The sequence below is a fragment of the Lygodium microphyllum genome, chromosome 9 (genome assembly GCF_053477565.2).
Source record: "Lygodium microphyllum isolate KBCC chromosome 9, Lygodium_microphyllum_v1.1.10, whole genome shotgun sequence".
Classification (NCBI taxonomy): domain Eukaryota; kingdom Viridiplantae; phylum Streptophyta; class Polypodiopsida; order Schizaeales; family Lygodiaceae; genus Lygodium; species Lygodium microphyllum.
The window spans coordinates 129,715,444-129,727,929 of record NC_141143.1 but is presented as its reverse complement, the minus strand read 5'-3'; positions in this window follow the sequence as shown (position 1 = coordinate 129,727,929).

Sequence of the window (12,486 nt, the reverse complement as noted above, 5' to 3'; positions counted from 1 at the left end):
TTTTTGCTTAGTGAGTTGAGTGCTTAAGCATGGAGTAAACTCAATCACTTTGAATAATCTAAAGTAACTATCAAACAACTTTACAAGAGGTATGATTGACCGTATTTTACTCTACTTGTTCTAAAGAAATTTTGACAAACTTATTAACCTTAAACAAATGCCAAAGTCTTCAGTACCTACTAATTGATTTCTTTTCTTTTCGGTGAGTTGCTTTGATGGTATCTAGTGCTTTGTGCATTGTTATCTGAAAATTTGAAGCACTGTAATGGGGATGACTGAAGGAGGAACCATTTTCCAACAAGTCAAGTGGTTTGAGTATGTGGGTGTGTATATGGGTGTGTGAGTTCAAACCTTGGACACACGTGTCTCTGAGGCATCTTTCCAATTTCAACCCTTTCTTAGAAAAAGAAAAGAAGAATGGATCATTTTACATGATGTCATTTGAAGCTTTTCTTATAAACAATAGACATGTAGGTGAACTCAAACAAAAGTAAATAATTGTTATCGTGTATCTAATGTTCCCTAACATAACTTTTAACATATTGAGAAGAGTGAGATTCATAACGTGTATTTTCCATCAACTTGATGACTAGAAAATGAAGAGCATTTTCGAATTAAGCATTCAAATAAGATTACTTTTGTATATAGAATCTCTATGAAAGATAATCTTAGGACCATGTAATTTAGCGATGTGTTGATTGTAGGGTCATGCATCTTGTGAGGATGTTAGCATTCTAATATATGGAGTAAAATATGTCTACTTACTAACTATGACCCAAATCATGTCATGATCTTGAAGTGTTCTCGAGATGCATTTGCTAACCAAGAAGATCTATGTAATGGCAAATCAATCCACCTTATATTGGAAAGATATGAGTCCAAAGTAGATGTTACAAATTACCTTTATAAAAATGGAATGGCACTTTCCTCCGTAGTCCTTACTTTGCCTGTAGACTTCTTCAAAGACTAGCGCTATAGTGCATCTATATTTGCAAGCCAATTGATGCATAAGGTAGCTATTGGGCATTTGATAGAAGTTGAGGTCAAAGGTCTTTTAGGAGTGAGTCAAGGGTTGTCATGACTTTTTGGAATGATGTTTTTGTGCACCTTGGGGGCCACATGCTACAAGTTGACCATTTCTACAAGGCCCAAGTTTTGTTGAAGTGGCTTGGTAGGTTGCCATTAAACATTTTGTTGATGCATGGGATGGAGTGGTTTCCTACTCTTCTCTTGTAAATGAGCTACCAATCAACTATCCCATCAATGATCCTTTATAATTTCATTCACCATAAGAAATGTGGAAGACACTTTGAGCATTTCATAAAGATGTAAACTATCACTCCATAGCATTTGTGAGAATATAAATATTTCATGAAACAAAGACAGAGAGAACTAGATAGATATATGCACCTCTCCACCAATGTTAATTGGCACTTGCATAGATAAGAACATCATATATATGACATCTTATTTTATGTAAACTTTACAATTCTGAACACTCTAACCACCCATGTTGTTTTTGTAATTCGTGTGTCGTAACAATGTGGTAATGTGTTGTTTACCCTTTCGTCAACTACTATATCCAAGCTTAGTCCATTCCACAAAAAATGTATCATTGTCTTTTGTTTGTCAAATTCACTCTATTAGGATGAGAAATTTGCATTGTATCATACAATAGTGTTGGATGATTGGACAACTAACCAAAACTAACACCATTCATGTAGCACATTCATTGATATAAATAAGTGTAATGATTCCATACATGGATCAATTAAGATTTTGAGGAGAGTTGATTGTTCCATTTTTAAAATTTATGTATGGTGTGATATAAAGTAAAAATATCATTTAAGTGTTTACATGTAGGTATTCCTTCCAAGGAATGGACATTGCATGAATTGACACCAAGGAGCAGCTGCTTGATAGTGGTAGAAAGTGGGTGTGAAGAGTTGTGCCAATTGGGGTGGGTGGATGGGGGATGCACAGGTCTATGATTTGGGGTGGAAATGGAGACTATGTTGTAGGGGATTTGTTTTTATTAAAACGATTATTTTCAAAATTTCTTGAAAGTTTTCACTTGTGTGTGTGTGTGTGTGTTGGGGGGGGGGGGGGGTTTCTTTTTAGTAGTGGGGGATAAGGGAGCACAACAACAATGATGGGAGACACGACAATGGCACAATGACATGGTAAGAAGCAGGGGGAATGACAAGAAGAAAGAAAGGAGGGAGGGAAGGTAGAAGGGGGAGAAAATGGGAGGAAGAGGGGAGCTATATATATAGGTCTTAGTTTGTTATATTGGTAGGTCTTTCCCAAGTGTGTGTGTGTGTGTTGGGGGGGGGGGGGGGTTTCTTTTTAGTAGTGGGGGGCAAGGGTAGAAGGAGTGGGTGATGAGGGAGCACAACAACAATGATGGGAGACACGACAATGGTACGATGACATGGTAAGAAGCGGGGGAAAGGATAAGAAGAAAGAGAGGAGGGAGGGAAGGGAAGGGAGAAGGGGGAGAAAATGGGAGGAAGAGGGGAGCTATATATATAGCTCTTAGTTTGTTATATTGGTAGGTCTTTCCCAAGTGGGTAGCCTCTAAGTGAGCACCCTATATGTGTGTTGGGCATGCCTCTTACATGGGCAACAAATGGCCTTTTACGCAAATGGCCACTCCAATTTCATACTCTTTGTGTACTCTATTACCATCATGACATCATTTTTCTTGTGCTAGTGCTTTGATTAAGTTATTAGAAATTGCTATTATCATAAATGGTTATGGTTATTGTAATCCTAAGTACCAATCAACTGGATGTTTGTATTTATTAGGTACTTATAATAGTGGGATTTTTGAAAGAAGAATTAGGTCTCATCTATAGTGTCCCTTGAAAGATCTAAGTTTGGACAAAGCTTGGACTATGCATCTATATGCATGAACCACATAAGGAGGAAACTCATCTCAATTTAGTTGTAGAGGGTCATACATGCATAAAAATAATTATCTTAATAAATCTATTTACCACATTTTGTTACTCCATCAGTTTGAGGATGATAAGGGGATGCTAAAATTTATTTTACTCCTAGACATTTTTATACTATTTTGAGTAATGATTTGAATTTTATCCTTCATGTAACAATGTAGTTGCTAAGGCAAGCATAGCTAATTATCACATCTTCAAATAAGAATTTCCCTATGGAAATAGGAGTTGTGTTAAGGTGTTCTTTGGCTTCACACTGGTAAATTAGATGAATCATTAAAATTATGAAGTCTTTATCTCCTTTAATTATTTTAGGCAATGAGCAAATGATGGCCTAAGCTACTAACTTGAATGGTTTTGAAACTTTTATTGGTTGGACTAATCCTATGTGTTTTGCATGTTAAAGTTTTGTAAGCTTGACATTTCATGCAATATTTGAGACAATTTGGTATGGGTTGATGATGTTTTGCGTGTTGAAGCTCTCAAAGTCTAACATTTCATGCAAATTTTGAGATAGTTTGCTATAGATTGTCAATGTTTTGTTAGAAAAATATTTTTTTAATAAACAAAAAATTGAAATCCTAGAAACCAAATGAGGGATGAGAATTAGAATAAATAATATATTGGTTTTATAGGGCCTTAAGGATTCTTGCAAAGATGGAGGGATGCACTAGATATAACTAATGATGGTATCTTGTTGAAATCCATATCAAAGGAGGAGTTGAGAGTCTCAACTCAAGTCTTCCACCACTTGTTCATGTATAATAATTCCAACTCCATTGCGGCAAGACTATCAAAGTGGCTAATGGAGGACATAAGAATAAGAAACATAGTGAATCAAGACTTGAATGACATGTGGTGGTGGCTAGAGTGTATCTACTTATCCCTCTCATGAGCCCATAAGGTCCTACAATTACGACGACACTCTTTTAAGGGTCAAACCTATAAATGTAGGAGTCCCCATACAAGACATTCTTTCATCAAAATATCCCAATCCACCATGATAAGGAAGTTTGGCAGGGGAAAGTATACTTAGGAAGGGTTTGAGAGAGCATAAGGAGGGAATAATCAATGGAAGAGAAAGAGAAAAGGTAGAAGGAACATAAAGCCCATTCCTGAGTGGAGAACAAGGCAGCCAATAGAAGTATTGAAGAGAGGAAAAAAAGAGGAGCTCACCTTTTGAGATGTGTAATGAAGGGGAGACAAAAGAATAGCAAGAAAAAATTCATGCTACCAAGAAAATGTCGAAAAAGGACTTGGAATGGCTAGAAGAAAAATTCATAAATAAATAGGAGGACCTTGAGAATGTCTCTCGGAGTCTTATGAAGAAGATAGGTGACAAAAAGAGGTAGCTCTTCCACAACGAGGAGGATAAATATTAGCCAAGAGAGGGGAGGGTAGCTCTAGCAAAGGGAAAGAGAAAGCAGTTGAGGGCTTGACCTAAGAAGCTTTCAACAAGCTGATGGCAACCAATGGAAATATGCAAGCCCAAATGACCTAGCTAGTAAAAGCAAAGGCCACAAAAAGAGGTTACAATCACATCCAAAGGAGAAAGCAATGCCTTGTGGAGTCTAGCACCAACGGCTCATAGGAGCGTTGGTTAGTGCCAAGTACAATAGATATCTTGAGAACCTTGGAATAGTTATATGCAAAGCTTTGTAGGGACAATGTTGAAGCTATTCAAGATAAGTTAGAACTCAGATGTGATTGGATGAGACCCAAGTGAGTAAGAAGCAATAGAAATACAAAAGCAACATGGAAAACTTAAAGCTCAACTAGTAGGCTTCATGATTCAGCTAGAGTAGGAAAGGGCCAAAATAACCCTCCAAAAGCGAGGGAATTTTAGGAAAGCAAGTAGATTCAATGATAGTTGAAGTCAGTTTGCATAGGGCTATATCAAATTTTCATAGGAAGCCTGACAAGAGCCATCAAATTAAATGAAAAGCAAAACTCAAAGGGTTTAATGAAATGCTAATAAAGTTGGCTAACTTGGTGACATTACTCCACAAAAAGAGTTTATTCAATGCTCATGCATATATTTGTACATATGAGACTACATAACAATAACAGCTCTACCACAAGGTCATCATATTAGCTTTCTTGCTTAGCATGGAGGACATAGTAGAACTTAAGGCTTAGTTAGGTTTGGACCCCACTGCACTAAAAAGCATAGACCATGATCGAGAGCTCAATCTCTTAACTGTGGAGCCAACAAAAGAAGTCCTAATATACCATTTATGGAGTATTGGTTATGGTGACTAAGAGCTAGAGGCAAATTCGACAGCTATGGCACGCAAAGTCTCTTGAGGAAATGATATCAACAATAGTAGAGCCACCACAAGTCCTAGCAAAAATTTCAAATAATACAAATACCCTTGAGTTTGATGAGCCAATTGAATGATCCAAGCGTTCAAGGATACACAAAAGGTGCTTGACCGCTCTCTAGATTTCCAAGGACATGAAGAACAATGAGAAAACCTAGAGGAGCCAATGTAGAGATATCTAGCAAAAAAAAAAGCAAAATTGGATTTGATTTTGACATTTCTCAGGAGAACATATTTTGGTAAATGCAAACATTAATTAAGTTGGGGAGAGTATATCTCAAAGATGGACTGATAAAACTAAGGTGCATTATGGAAAGCATGTTAGGCTTAGAATGACAAAATCTGAAGTGACTATCAACAAGGACTTGAGACACTTGGAAATGGCCAACAAAATTGCAATATACCATCTTAGAGGTAGACGATCTAGCTTGATTAGCCTTCTACTATTCACAACCTCAAGGATGGACCAATGTGATTTATTATTCTTACCCCGTGAGACATAGAAACTACAACCTAGAGCACCATTTGCCTATCCAATTTTCCAAGGATCCCAAATGTAAATGCACCATTACAAGATAAGATTTATCTCTTCTAGTCTAGGGGTCTTGGACCTTCCTTAATAACTTTATCAAAAGCCCGCTTTCATCACCACGTCCAATTAATTTTTCCTTCTTGTGAAGCTATTGCAAGAAGCACTAATGACATATGAAGATGGTCTACCACCCCTTTTTTGATATAAATACTTTGATTGATAGAGTTTCTATGATTAGGCTACACTTATGCATAGCACTTCTCCCATCATACTAGATAGCCTTATTGAAAGACATGGTGTTAATTGCTTTGCTTTTTATACACATCTATTCCATTCAAAATAATCCCCATTGAGATGTGGAAATTAGTTAAGGATTACATGCTTAGCAAGGAGTGCCTAACCCACACCCTACAATCATTCCCTAAAGACTAAGGGGGAAAAAAAAAGAAGAAATGGGAAAAAAAGAAACCAATAATAAAAGGGAGGACAAATTCTACTAGACATAAGTGCAATGAACATTTGCTACACCTAGAGGTCCTCAAGCTAGATGTGCTCAATGGCCTTGGTTGATTGGCTCTATTTGCAATCACATAATAAAACTTGTACAAATAGGGTTCTCAAGTGCAGGGCAACATTCTAGGCTTGCTTGGAATTCGACCCATCTCCTCCCAATTATATTGGCACATGCACTTCACTACACAATAAGGTAACCACACTCCTAAGGAGCACACACTAATTACAGGGATGTTGAGGACCATGAACCCAACCCAACAATATGAGTGGCCACTAGTCCTATATCCCTCACCTCTTCTATAACTCCAACTTGCCCATAGAGCTACCAACCTCATCTATCAGTCAACCCTACCAAGAACCATTACCTCTTTATCAAGGATGCCCACCACTCCTCCATTGGACTGCTACTTCGTGTGACTATCCCCAATATGAAGCACCATCTTTGGTAGTGAGTGCTAAGGGACTAACACTCGTTTAGGAGGGGGATAATAATTAGTTAAATTTTTGAAGGTCCACAAATTTTGGAAAAGTCAACCATGAGGAGACAACATGCAAGTGTCTAAGGGAACTTAAGGAGACATAAATTATTTTAGAAACACTTGTATTTTTCTCAAATGATAATATTATTGACTTGCAATTGATGAGATCTGGGTTCTCTCTTGTGCAAATTGTAAATAATTTTGTAGGTCAACAAGTTAAAGACAAAGTGGACCAGTAATCCACATCTTAGGAAAGTATCATAGACCTTATAGGAAGCATGAAAATGGAAAAGGATGTGTCATGGGATTATCAAAAGGGTAGGATGCCCAAGGAGGTGCAAAACCTTAAAAGTCATTTATATTATAAAAGTGATGAAAACTAATGGAACAAGCTTTTCATGTATGTGCAAACTTTGAGTCTCTTGCTTTTTGTTGTCCTCTTCCATAGTTTGTGAGAGAGCATAGAAGAGGAAGAGAGTCAGAGTGAGACATAGTGAGGGACTTGGGAAGTGAAACCTCTTCTCTTCGCTTTCTTCTATCCATCCTATGTTGGTGAGAAGTGAATGAGAGTGTTTGAGGTTATGTGAGAGAGAGTGAAGTAGAAGTGTGAAGCTTTTCTTACTATCCATATCCATTCTTCTCTTCTCTCATGTTTATATGCACATGAGGTGGTAACAAGTTCTTGGTTGTTGCAAGGAGCCTCACATGGATCGTAGAGCAAGCCACCAACCTTGGGACACAACTACATGAAAAAGATAATTCATTGCTCACTATTACAACTTGAGTATTGTTTGCATCTTTTGTCCTTGGATAAGAATGGTGGGTGATAGATACATTTAGAGGTGATACTTGTTGTGGTTATGTGAGACATATTTCATATGATGCACATGTGGCAAAGCTCTTGAAATAATAAGAGTATATCCTAAGCCCCACATGTTGCATGCAAGGCACAACATTGATTGTTATTCTTTGTCAAAATTTCCTTATTTTTTTAATAAAAAATCTTTATGTCTTCTCTATCCTAAATTTGTCTTCCAATTCATAATCCTTCCTATCAAGTCCATAGAGGCATGAATTCTGCCATTTGCAACTTAGTTGAAGATTTCTTATTGGCCTAGAATGGAACAAGATGTAGCCACCTTGATAACTAAACATGGTGTGTCAACATGTGAAAAGGTACCATGGAAAACATTATGACAGAACTTATTCTCTACTTATTTCTCTTTCTATCCCTACCTTGCTTCAACTACTTATGCCTCTTTTTATTATGTCAACTTTATTATTGATTTTCCTTCCACTTCTTCTCCACAAAAATGACCTAAACCATTTTATATTGCTTCATTGAGCAAGCTTACTTTCCCCTTGCAAGAAAACCTTGACTACTTTGCAAGTCACATATTTCTCAAGACCATTTTTGTTAACCAGTGAATCCTTATTCTTTAAAAGCCTATATTTTAAAGCAAAACCATAGCTTTTCTAAAATTCCTAATTTTAATTCCATATTGTATTTGTGCTTTAGGAGCACACTTCTTCTTCTTTTTCTTCTTCTTCTTCTTCTTCTTCTTCTTCTTTGACTTGTATTCTTTAGTGTAAAATTTGCATGCCCACCTAGGATACAAACCCATGCATAATTGTAACAAGAATGCATGGGGGACGTGCCATAGCCAATATTGGTACCCATCACAATGTTCATATTGATCTTGTGAGTATTTTGATTACATTATCAATTTTATGGATACTTTAACTTATTTGTTTATACATGTGGTAGTTTCTCATAGGCTTCCATTTTTTTTTTTTTTTGGTTCTTGTACAATTTCATCTTGTTAACTTGGTCTCTTGTATATAGATACTTTTTCATTTGGTTTGATAGCAACTATCGTAACAAGATTTACCTATAAGATGTTTCCACTACATGCACACTAATAAGTAAGAATTGGAAAGGACAAGCGGACCCCTCCTCCACTCAAAGGAGAACAATCTAAGGCCATCATACCACTATGACATCAAGGAAGAACCATTCAAAGCGATCATCCTCCTATATAGACAAAATAATGCCACCTGGCAAGAGCCGTTTATATATCTTTGTGTGCATATGTGTGTGGGTATATGTCTATACATAGACATAAATATATGCATGTGAGTATGTGTAGAGAGAGAGAGAGAGAGAGAGAGAGAGAGAGAGAGAGAGAGAGAGAGAGAGAGAGAGAGAGAGAGAGAGAGAGAGAGAGAGAGAGAGAGAGAGAGAGAGAGAGAGAGAGAGAGAGAGAGAGAGAGAGAGAGAGAGAGAGAGAGAGAGAGATCATGACTACAAAGGTTCAAGCAAGATTAGTAAGATCATGGGGACATGCAACAAACATGTTAAAAGATCATGACTACATAAGTTGTTCTAAAACGACTAGGTTAAGTTTATGGATTGCATATTGGGCATAACATGATAGCCCAAGGGTCTATCATGTGCCAAGTATGGAATCATGGTAACATGTACATAAAGAGCTTTACATACTTTATACAATGCCATACATGAGCAATAACATGGAATCATCATGCGAAGCTTCGATCCTTGATATATATTTCTCTCTCTCATGGGTCTCTCCTCTTCTTCTTCTCTTCTTCATCCCTCTCTTTCTTTCTCTCACTTGTTGCAAAGGTCAAACCTTAATTGTTTTACTATGTCCATGTGTACCATGGCCTCTCTCTCTCTCTCTCTCTCTCTCTCTCTCTCTCTCTCTCTCTCCATTCCTCCCAAAGTGGGATATGATTGCTAGCCAGGGTGGGGCACTTTGAGTAGGTAATAGATTGGCTACCAAGTGTAGGTGTGTGGAGTTCACACTTGATTGCCAAGACCCATGGACCGCTTATTGATTCAAGCATTTCAAGTCGAATGCTAATGGCTACCTCTCACCTAGCCGTGCACGCTCTCAAGCCTATGGTTATAGTGAGCTTACCTCCATGCCCAATCAAGTTGCCTCCTCCCTCAAGCACTCCGATAGCTCTACGATCCAAGTATAAGATTCAAGTGAGATTGATCCTCAAGCTTTAAGATCCATACTCCATAGCTGAGCGCACGCACGACAAGATAAGAGAATAAGAGAGGAGAAGATGGAGAACTTCTCCACCACAGTCCCTCACACACTCACTCTCACACTCCCTCTCTCAAGCATAAGCACATGCAAGCAAGAGCAAGAAGAAGAAGAAGAAGAAGAAGAAGAAGAAGAGGAGAGATACTTTTGGCTACACACAACAATGAGCTTCTTCATTCACTTTTTGGCTTATATACATGCCCTAATCCCTTTGGGCACTCACCCCTTTTTTACATGACTGGTCATTTTAGAATAGGCTATCTTTTCCTATTTCATTCTATTTACATTGTGGCTTCACCCATGCCCATCTACTCTTTACAAATTGCACAGGAGGGAGCTTGGTGCTCTTTTACAAAGATTACCCCCCTTCTAGTGGAGTGCCAGTCCCATGGCACTTATGGGCTTTGTTGATGAGGGCTTGGATGGTTGAAGGGTTGTCATGGAGGTCAATGATGGGGCCTTACAGGGTTTGGATGTGGAGAAGAAGCATATCAAAATGGTTGAGGTTGTGGAGGCCGAGAGTGGATTGAGTGGGTGACAGGGCCTCCGAAGTCGAAGGGTTGTCGTGGTTGGTCGAATTCACGTGAAAAGGTAAAGAAAGTACACTGCTTAGGGGGTGTGTCTACCTTGTAGTGCAGTGCATTGTGTCCATGCCAATGGAACTAGGAGTTGGGTCAAACCGTAGGCACGAATCGCAGGCCTAGGGTGTTGTCCCACACTTGAGGACCCAGTTCGTGTAAAGGGAAGGTGCAATGGGTGTAGCTTAGGGAGATAGGTCTCGAGTGTGACCTCCTTAGGTGTGTTCTTCCCTCAATGAGCCTTAAGTGTGAAGTGGGGGAACAAAAGGGGCTAGGGGGTAAGGCATGGAGCCGGTCTCGACTGAGGCAATCGGATGCTACACCTAACTTGAGAACCCCTATGTGCGGTGGTTGTGGAACTCTGATCTTATAGTGGACTTCATTTATTCTTTTCCTTTTTCCTCATTTTCTCTTTTCTATTTATTTTCTTTTATTTTCTTCTTTTTTCTTTGTTTTCTTTGTTTTCTTTTTCCTTTTCCATTCTTTTCTTTTTCTTTTTGGTACAAGTAGGAGGGGATAAGCTAGATGTCATCCTCATCCTCTTTAGGAGCTTCACGAGGGGACTTAAGGGATTTGCTAAGGAATGCATGGCTTAGCATGTATCCCTTATTCTAATTAATCCTTACATAGAGTGGGGTAGTAGAGAGGAAAGGATGGTTACATTTTGAGAACCTACTATCACTCAAATCTTCTAAGAGACTCATGCAAAATGCTAGCAAGAGAGTAGCCCTCAACATGAGGCGAGTCATTGCACAACTATCTATTCTGGCATTAACATCAAAGTAGAGAGGTAGCAGGTGATCTTCCTATGGTATTGGCTTTTGTTTTAATAGGATTCGCAAGAGAGGGAGGTAATTACATATGGTAAGGAAGGCAAGGTCGTGTGAACTCATCTAGGAAGTGAGTGATGGAAGGTCACAGGTCTTGAGCTCCAAAAACGAGGCACTCTTCAAGATTGGAGATGTTGACATTATAGATCATAGGAAAGTCGTACCTGCCATGTTGTTCCCAGTCAAAATCCACACTACAGTGCCTCCAGTGAGCTGTGTATGGGGTCATTCCTTTCATATGGGAGAATATTACAAAAGGCTATCCATGCCTCAAAATTGTTGTCCTAGATCTTCCGGTGCCATGTAGGCTAGGACTCGTAGCCTTTGACTTTTCTTGGCTCCTCCATCACCTTATCCTCCCACTATCAGGTAGGTTCTCTCCTCCACAATGTGGGATTTTTGACTCTCTTATCTTGCCACTGCTTTTCTAGCCTCTTGGAGAGTTGTATGGCCCCTTCAACCACTTATGGAGGTAGCATCTTATTCAGAGCATCAGGGTAGAAGAATTCAAATTCGAACGGTGTGCATTTCTTCTCCCACTGCTCCTAGTGATTCAACTCCCGTGCCCAATTGATTGGCAGTTGTTTCTCAATTTGTAGCATTTGGACATCGGGTGTTACTTATGGCCTGCTGACACTAAATTTTCTCCTTGTGAGATCATCTAATTCCCTAGGTTTTCATTTTGCCTCAATTATTCTTTCCATGGCAATCGGGTCTTCTTCTTAGACTTTTGCTTTTGTTGATGGAGCCAGGGGTGGGTTCTGTTAAGCAAACTACCCTTTAGGGTTGTCAAGCGGCTCCAAATCAAGGCCTTCGTCCATTGTTGGTTCAGCTTGGGTGGTTGTGGTCGGCTATTTTCCTATTGTCCTTGGCCTCCAATTCCCAACTGCTCTAAGTGTTCTTTAGAGAGCCCTGCTTACAGTAGAATCTATCTTTGTTGCTCTAAACTTGGGCTTGAGCTGGTTTTGGGGATGTGTTCTTGGAGGCCATACTTTATGGCTCTTAAAGAGAACAGTAGCCACAAAGAACTTGGATGACCCATCCAATGGTGCGAAAATACATCAGTGTGCCTTGAGGCAAGAGAGTGGTATTAGCCACCATTGAGACCAATCCAAGACAAGCCATGCGATTAAACTTAGTCTCTCCAAATTTTCATCCTAAGAAAGCAAATGAGATACCATGAGAATTTT